The following is a 9,399-nucleotide window of genomic DNA, read 5'->3' as shown; positions in this document are numbered from 1 at the left end:
ACACAACACCATCTACAGCCTCAGGAACAACTCTGACATCATAATCAAAAAGGCTGACAAAGGAGGTGCTGTCGTCATCATGAATAAATTGGAATATGACCAAGAGGCTGCTAGACAGTTCTCTAACACCACATTCTACAGGCCATTATCCTCTGATCCCACTGAGGATTACCTAAAGAAACTACACCATCTGCTAAAAAAACTCCCTGACAAAGCACAGGAACAAATCTGTACAGACACATGCCTAGAACCCCGACGAGGGGTATTCTATTTGCTACCCAAGATCCATAAACCTGGAAATCCTGGACGCCCCATCATCTCAGGCATTGGCACCCTAACATCAGGATTGTCTGGCTATGTGGACTCTCTCCTCAAGCCCTACGCTACCAGCACTCCCAGCTATCTTTGAGACACCACTGACTTCCTGAGGAAACTACAATCCATCGGTGATCTTCCAGAAAACACCATCCTGGCCACTATGGATGTAGAAGCCCTCTACACCAATATTCCACACAAAGATGGACTACAAGCTATCAGGAACAGTATCCCCGATAATGTCACAGCTAACCTGGTGGCTGAACTTTGTGACTTTGTCCTCACCCACAACTATTTCACATTTGGGAACAATATATACCTTCAAGTCAGCGGCACTGCTATGGGTACCTGCATGGCCCCACAGTATGCCAACATTTTTATGGCTGATTTAGAACAATGCTTCCTTAGCTCTCGTCCCCTAACGCCCCTACTCTACTTGCACTACATTGATGACATCTTCATCATCTGGACTCATGGAAAAGAAGCCCTTGAGGAATTCCACCATGATTTCAATAATTTCCATCCCACCATCAACCTCAGCCTAGATCAATCCACACAAGCGGTCCATTTCCTGGACACTACTGTGCTAATAAGCGATGGTCACATAAATACCACCCTATACCGGAAACCTATTGACCACTATACTTACCTACATGTCTCCAGCTTCCATCCAGGACACACCACACGATCCATTGTCTACAGCCAAGCTCTAAGATACAACCGCATTTGCTCCAATCCCTCAGACAGTGACAAGCACCTACAAGATCTCTATCAAGCATTCTTAAAACTACAATACCCACCTGCTGAAGTGAAAAAACAGATTGACAGAGCCAGACGAGTACCCAGAAGTCACCTCCTACAAGACAGGCCCAACAAAGAAAATAACAGAACACCACTAGCTGTCACCTTCAGCCCCCAACTTAAACCTCTCCAGCGCATCATCAAAGATCTACAACCTATCCTGAAAGATGATCCCTCACTCTCACAGATCTTGGGAGACAGACCTGTCCTCGCTTACAGCCAACCCCCCAACCTGAAGCAAATACTTACCAGCAACCACACACCACTGAACAAAAACACTGACCCAGGAACCTATCCTTGCAACAAAGCCCGATGCCAACTCTGTCCACATATCTATTCAAGTGACATCATCATAGGACCTAATCACATCAGCCATGCCATCAGGGGCTCATTCACCTGCACATCTACCAATGCGATATATGCCATCATGTGCCAGCAATGCCCCTCTGCCATGTACATTGGCCAAACCGGACAGTCTCTACGCAAAAGAATAAATGGACACAAATCTGACATCAGGAATCATAACATTCAAAAACCAGTAGGAGAATACTTTAACCTGTCTGGTCACTCAATAACAGACCTGAGGGTGGCAATTTTGCAACAGAAAAGCTTCAAAAACAGACTCCAACGAGAAACTGCTGAACTTGAATTGATATGCAAACTAGATACAATCAACTTAGGCTTGAATAGAGACTGGGAATGGCTGAGCCATTACAAAAATTGAATCTATCTCCCCATGTAAGTATTCTCACACTTCTTATCAAACTGCCTGTACTGGGCTATCTTGATTATCACTTCAAAAAAAATTTCTCTTACTTAATTGACCTCTCAGAGTTGGTAAGACAACTCCCACCTTTTCATGCTCTCTGTATGTGTATATATATATCCTCAATATATGTTCCATTCTATGCATCCGAAGAAGTGGGCTGTAGCCCACGAAAGCTTATGCTCAAATAAATTTGTTAGGGTATGTCTACACTACGAGAGTAGTTCGATTTTAGTTAAATCGAATATGTGCAATCGATATTAGAAAGTCGAACGTGTGTGTCTACACTAAGGACAGTAATTCGACTTTGTGAGTCCACACTAATGGGGCAAGCGTCGACATTGGAAGCGGTGCACTGTGGGCAGCTATCCCACAGTTCCCGCAGTCCCAGCTGCCCATTGGAATTCTGGGTCGATCCGCCAATGCCTTCTGGGTAAAAAAATGTGGCGAGGGTGCTTTTGGGTAACTGTCGTCATCCGTCAGTCACTACCGCCCTCCCTCCCTCCCTGAAAGCACCGGCGGGAAATCAGTTCGCGCACTTTTTGATCAGTGACAGCGCGGACGCCACAGCACTGCGATCATGGATCCCGCTGCGACCATCGCTGCAGTTGTGGCCGTTCTCAACGCCTCGCAGCTTATCATACACCTTTCCCTGAGGCAGATGCAGAGAAATCAGGCGAGGAGGCTACAGCACCGCCGTGAGGGCCAGAAGTCGGAGAGTAGCACAGAGCTGTCAGAAACCACGAGCCCCAGCGCCCAGGACATCACGGTGGCAATGGGGCATGTGGATTTTGTTGAACGGCGATTCTGGGCCCGGGAAACAAGCACGGACTGGTGGGACCGCATAGTGCTTCAGGTCTGGGATGAATCCCAGTGGCTGCGAAACTTTCGCATGCGGAAGGGGACTTTCCTCGAACTTTGTGAGTTGCTGTCCCCTGCCCTGAAGCGCAAGGACACCCGCATGCGAGCAGCCCTGACTGTCCAGAAGCGAGTGGCCATAGCCCTCTGGAAGCTTGCAACGCCGGACAGCTACCGGTCAGTCGCGAACCACTTTGGCGTGGGCAAATCTACCGTGGGGGTTGTTGTCCTGCAAGTAGCCAAGGCAATCGTCAAGGTACTGCTGTCAAAGGTAGTGACCCTGGGAAACGCGCAGGCCATCATAGATGGCTTCGCAGCGATGGGATTCCCAAACTGCGGTGGGGCTATAGATGGGACTCACATCCCTATCCTGGGACCGGGCCACCAGGCCAGCCAGTACATCAACAGAAAGGGCTACTTTTCAATGGTGCTGCAAGCACTGGTGGACCATCGGGGACGTTTTACAAACATCAACGTCGGATGGCCGGGCAAGGTTCATGACGCTCGCGTGTTCAGGAACTCTGGTCTGTTTAGACGGCTGCAGGAAGGCATTTACTTCCCGGACCACAAGATAACTGTTGGGGATGTGGAGATGCCTACAGTGATCCTCGGGGACCCAGCCTACCCGCTAATGCCCTGGCTCATGAAGCCCTATACTGGCGCCCTGGACACTGCACAAGAACTCTTCAACTACCGGCTGAGCAAGTGCAGAATGGTCGTGGAGTGTGCTTTTGGCCGTCTCAAGGGGAGATGGAGAAGCTTACTGACTCGCTGTGATCTCAGCGAAACCAATATCCCCATCGTTATTGCAGCTTGCTGTGTGCTCCACAATCTCTGTGAGAGCAAGGGGGAGACCTTTATGGCGGGGTGGGAGGTTGAGGCAAATAGCCTGGCTGCTGATTACGCCCAGCCAGACAGCCGGGCGATTAGAAGAGCCCAGCGGGACGCGCTGTGCATCCGGGAGGCTTTGAAAGCCAGTTTCAAGACTGAGCAGGGTACCCAGTGACTTTTAAGTTTGTGGACACAGAAGCTGAACTTGCCCCCGTTTCTTTACCCGGTTGCCGTCGACTATCCTCTCCAGTTACATACCCCCTTCACCCCCTTCCCAAAAAATAAAATCTGTTCTGTTTTGTTAATGGACACCGTTGTCTTTATTACTGTTTTCGCGGGAATGTTTTAAACCTGGGACGCAGACTGTGGCATAAGATCTGTAACTGCCCTCCCCCGCCACAAAGTCACAGAGCAACCCCCCCCTCCCCCCCAGGACATGAAAACCACCTCCCAGACTGACCAGGGTAACTAGTCACTGCACTGTATATGTGCCCTGCTGCTGGACCTGCCCCCTGCTAAAGGTGACTGTCCTGTCCAATTACCAAGCCCCTTCCCCCCTCTTCAGACAGACTCTCCTCCAAAAGAAGAGGATGGAAACAGTAATGAACAGAAACGTATTTTTTATTAACAACCGCACATGGAACGGGGGGGTGAAACTTGGACGGGGTCTTGTGTGAGGCGGGTAGGAAAGGACTTTTCAAATTTTGGGGAATGAGAGCCTTCTAGTGGTAGAGCAGTCCGCAGGGGTGGAGTGAAATTTTTCACGGACCCTGCCGCCCCTCCGTGTTTGGACTTTGGGTGAGGGGGGTATGGGACTTGGTGGCGGGGCAGGGCAGTTAGAGAGAGACTGCAGCGGGGCTCTCTCCTCCTGCCTCCGGTCCTGCAGAACATCCACAAGGCGGCGGAGCATGTCCGTTTGCTCCCTCATTAGTCCAAGCAGCGTTTGAGTAGCCTGCCAGTCCTCCTGTCGCCACCTCTCCTCCCGTTCCATGTTTGCCCGGTGCATTTGGGACAAGTTCTCCCTCCACTGTGTCTGCTGGGCTGCCTGTGCTCGGGAGCATCCCATTAGTTCAGCAAACATGTCTTCTCGTGTCCTCTTCTTCCTCCTCCTAATGTGCGCTAGCCTCTGGGCAGATGTGGCTGTGGGAATTGGAAAAAGGGAGTGAATTCCTGAGACAGATCAATGTATCTGTGAACAGAGAACATAGTCTTTCTCTGTGAACAAGACCATGCAGAGCACCTATCACACGCGCACTGAGGACAAGGTCGAATTTTCGGCCCTCGCGTACAGTGCCTGCGGTCTTGCTGTGGCGAGCTGAGGAGCGGGGCAGGACACCGGACTTTGTCTAGCTGGCAAACATGGTAAGCCGTAGACTTGGGGCTGCTTAAAACTTTAAGAGTGGCACTGGCCTCCTTTCACATAGAAAGCAATGCGAGTCTCTGCTGGCAGCAATCCTGCAAGCATGAACTCTGGCCCTGTCCCACCCCCTCGCGGCTGTAAACCGCGTGGCTGTAAACCGGCGGTTGCAGTTCTGTAAAGGGACGGGCAAGCAGTCCCAATACTAACTTTCCCCTACCTAATTCACAGCAGGGAGTCATGCCAGACATCACCCTCCTGAAGGTCTCGGAGAGCCAGAAGGAGCGGATGCTTCGGGACAGCCTGCAGAAACCGGGGCCATTTGCTGCAATGCTCTGCAAGGCCATGATCCCCGAGTACCTGCTGGCGTTGTGGCAGGGAAACGTCTCATACCACGGGGGGCCTAATAAGCTCTCCCTGCCCAGGAACCTGCTCATGAGGCTTGAAAAACACCTGCAGGAGGCCTATGAGGAGTTCTCCCCGGAGGATGTCGCCTCTATCCCCGGATACATTGACCAGTTTTTGGCTTAGGTGCCCTTGGAGGGACAAAAGAGTGGAGCGTTTTGGGCAGTATAATCATGAAGCGGACATTGTGAAATTTTTTGAAAATAGTTCGGACTATATATTGAAGCGCCCAAAGACAGACTAATCATGATACCCTTTGCACATATTCCCGTTTTGTTGGACTTTACTCTTTACATGTTTTGAAGCACTTTACCCATTGTTAATATTTTAAATCTTCCTGTTCTGTTATAAATAAATGTTTACATGTTTGAAAGCACTTTAGCTATTGTTAATATTTTAAATATGCCAGTTATGTTATAAATAAATGTTTAGATATTTAAAACACTTACTGCTTGATCCTTCCCCTGAATCTGTGTCTGGGATAACGGCTGGGGAGGGTTGGTAGGGGATCTCTGTGAGGGTGATGAAGAGCTCCTGGCTGTCGGGGAAATCAGCGGTGCCAGCGCTGTCGACTGCCTCATCCTCCTCATCTCCTTCTTCATCTTCCCCGTCTGCTAACATGTCGGAGGAATCGGCCGCGGACAATATCCCATCCTCAGAGTCCACGGTCAGTGGTGGGGTAGTGGTGGCGGCCGCACCTAGGATGGAATGCAGTGCCTCGTAGAAACGGGATGTGTGGGGCTGGGATCCGGAGCGTCCGTTTGCCTCTTTGGTTTTTTGGTAGCCTTGTCTCAGCTCCTTGATTTTCACGCGGCACTGCGTTGCATCTCGGCTGTATCCTCTCTCTGCCATGGCTTTAGAGATCTTCTCGTAGATCTTTGCATTCCGTCTTTTGGAGCGCAGCTCGGCAAGCACGGACTCATCTCCCCACACAGCGATGAGATCCAAGACTTCCCGATCAGTCCATGCTGGGGCCCTCTTTCTATTAGATTGCACGGCCATCTCTGCTGGAGAGCTCTGCATCGTTGCCACTGCTGCTGAGCTCGCCACGGTGTCCAAACAGAAACTGCGATTCAAACTGCCCAGACAGGAAAAGGAATTCAAATTTTCCCGGGGTGTGGCTGGTCAGAGCATCCGAGCTCGGACTGCTGTCCAGAGCGTCAACAGAGTGGTGCACTGTGGGATAGCTCCCGGAGCTATTAGCGTCGATTTCCATCCACACCTAGCCTAATTCGACATGGCCATGTCGAATTTAGCGCTACTCCTCTCGTTGGGGAGGATTACAGAAATCGATTTAAAGAGAGCTCTATGTCAAACTAAATAGCTTCGTTGTGTGGACGGGTGCAGGGTTAAATCGATGTAACGGCGCTAAATTCGACATAAAAGCCTAGTGTAGACCAGGCCTTAGTCTCTAAGATGCCACAAGTACTCCTGTTCTTTTTGCAGAAAGATAATGGAGCAAATAATTAAAGAATCAATTTGCAAACACCTAGAAGATAATAAGGTGATAAGTAACAGTCAATGTGGATTTGTCAAGAACAAATCATGTCAAACCAACCTAATAGCTTTCTTTGACTTGATAACAAGTCTTGTGGATAGGGAGGAAGCTGTAGATGTGGCATATCTTGACTTTAGTAAGCCCTGGTCTACACTATGAGGTTAGGTCAAATTTAGCCGCGTTAGGTCGATTTTATAAGCAACGTGTCTACACATCCAACCCCGTTCCATCAACCTAAAGGGCTCTTAAAGTCGACTGCTGTACTCCTCCCTGGCGAGGGGAGTAGTGCTAAAACCGACCTTGCTGGGTGGAATTTGGGGTAGTGCAGATACAATTCGACAGTATTGGCCTCTAGGAGCTATCCCAGAGTTCTCCAATGTGACCGCTCTGGACAGCACTTTGAACTCCGATGCACTAGCCAGGTACACAGGAGAAGCCCCGGGAAATTCTGAATTTCATTTCCTGTTTGGTCAGCATGGCAAGCTCAGCGGCACAGGTGCCCATGCAGTTCCAGAATCACAAACGAGCCAGTCGCGTAGCTAGTGGGGTGCAGGGGAAGCAGCCGCTTCCCCTCAGCACATTTTCCAAAAGTGGGGCCCACGCGCCGCTCTGAAGCTTGGACTGCCGGGCGGGGCTGGGCTCCTGCAGGCAAGGGAGGGCAGCACGCCTGGAGGAGCCACGGGGAGGGGGCGGCACGGCCGGAGGAGCGAGGGGGGGCGCAGCATGGTGGCCCGCAACTCCCCCCCCCTCCCCGCAGACAACTTTGATGCGGACGGTTTGGCGGACGGGCCCCTTGGAGCGCTCTGCGGTGCAGAGGCAGTGGCAGAGCCCGTGCATGGTGGAGGAGCGGATGCTGCGGCTCTGCACTGCTCGTGGCAAGCTCCGCGCACAGCCCGCTGCGAGGGCGGCTCGGTGCCCGCCCCGCCTCCTGCACTGACCAGGTCCCGGGGCGCCCCCGGGGCAGGGAGGGTCTCTCCCACCTCCTCGCAGCAGCCACACCGGGCGGACCCCGCGGCCGGTCACTCCCAGCAGGAGCCTCGGCGCCGCCCTCGGCTCACCGGAATAAAACTCCCCCAAGGAGGGGAGAGCGCTCCCCCCCTCCCGCCGCAGCCTGTCAGCACAACCCGCCCACAGCCAGGCTCCACCAGCAGCCCCGGGCAGGGCAGCGCCCCCGGGCTGAGCAGGCGAGCCGGGCTGCAGCTCGCTCGGACCGCGCCTGGCGGAGCTCGCTGCCTTCTGCCCCCACCCCCCAAGGGTAGGGCCAGCGCTGAGCCTGGGCTGGTGTTGCATGCGGCGAGCCCCTCCGAGGCAGTGACAGCGTGAGGGGTACCGTGGGAACCCAATTTGCAGCCAGCCTGCTCCTCCTCCCCCCAGAGATGTGGGTTTGGAGACTGGAACTGAGTGGGGAGATGCCCCGGTGTCCCGCTACGCAAGAGCCACTTGCACAAGCAGGTGGGATGACACAAAAAGCGGCTCTCCCGTCACCCGCACAAACACCACGATGGCTCTGTGCTCCCGGAACAGGGCCCCGAACGGGATCCTCTGCCCGTCTCTGTCCACCACCAGGCGCCTGGCGGCGTCTCGCAGCTCCCCCGGCTCCTGGCTGCTGAGCCACGTGCGATCTCGGCTACCGATTTGCCGTGTGATCGGGGCTGCCGTGAGATTCGCCATGGTGGGGTTTGCTCTCTGCTGCTGGCTGGGCCGGGCCTAGCGGCCGGGCCCCGGAAAGAAGCAGCGGAACGGCAGGCAGTGGACTCCCAGGCTCTCCCGGTCCCTGGGGCAGCTCCAGCCCCCTCTGCACAGAGAGCCCCGGGGACCCCAACCCACTCCCATCCCCGGTAACCCTTCCCCAAGCTCCATACCCCGTGTATCCCTCCCATGTACCCCGTGCCCCTGCCTTTCCCTCCCCTTCACCTCCCCTCGTATCCCGTCCTCTGCCACCCTCCCTACATCCTCCCTTCCATCTCCCCTCAAGTCAAACCCCCTGTCCCCCTCCCTCCACATCCTCCCCTTCACCTCCCCTCGTACCCGTCCTCTGCCACCCTCCCTCAACATCCTCCCCTTCACCTCCCCTCAAACCCCCTGTTCCCTGCCACCCTCCCTCTAGATCCCTCCCCTCCACCTCCCCTCAAACTCCCTGTCCTCTGCTAGCCTCCCTCTACAGCCACGGGGGGGCGGCGCACCCGGAGGAGCGAGGGGGGGGGGCGCAGCATGGCCGCAGTGTGGCCCGAGGAGCCAGCCAAGGGGGGGGCAAGGCGTGGCCGGAGGAGGAGCCAGGGGCATGGCCAGAGGAGGAGCCGGGGGGGCACCTTTTTTATGTTTGCTCCCCCTGCTCTTAGAACCTGGCTACACCACTGAAACGAGCTCCAGCATGGACCAAATGGGAGACACTGGATCTGATTGCTGTATGGGGAGAAGAATCTGTGCAGGCCGAACTCCGATCAAAAAGAAGAAATGCTAAAACATATGCCAAAATCACACAGGGCATGGTGGAAAGAGGCTACAACAGGGACACACTGCAGTGCCGCATGAAAGTTAAGGAGCTCAGGCAAGCCTACCAAAAGACAA

Source organism: Terrapene carolina, unplaced genomic scaffold (assembly GCF_002925995.2).
Source record: "Terrapene carolina triunguis isolate 2854851 unplaced genomic scaffold, T_m_triunguis-2.0 Scaffold210, whole genome shotgun sequence".
In the NCBI taxonomy this organism is placed as follows: Eukaryota; Metazoa; Chordata; order Testudines; family Emydidae; genus Terrapene; species Terrapene triunguis.
The sequence above is the reverse complement of the archived record's forward strand: the minus strand, read 5'-3'. Positions refer to the sequence as shown.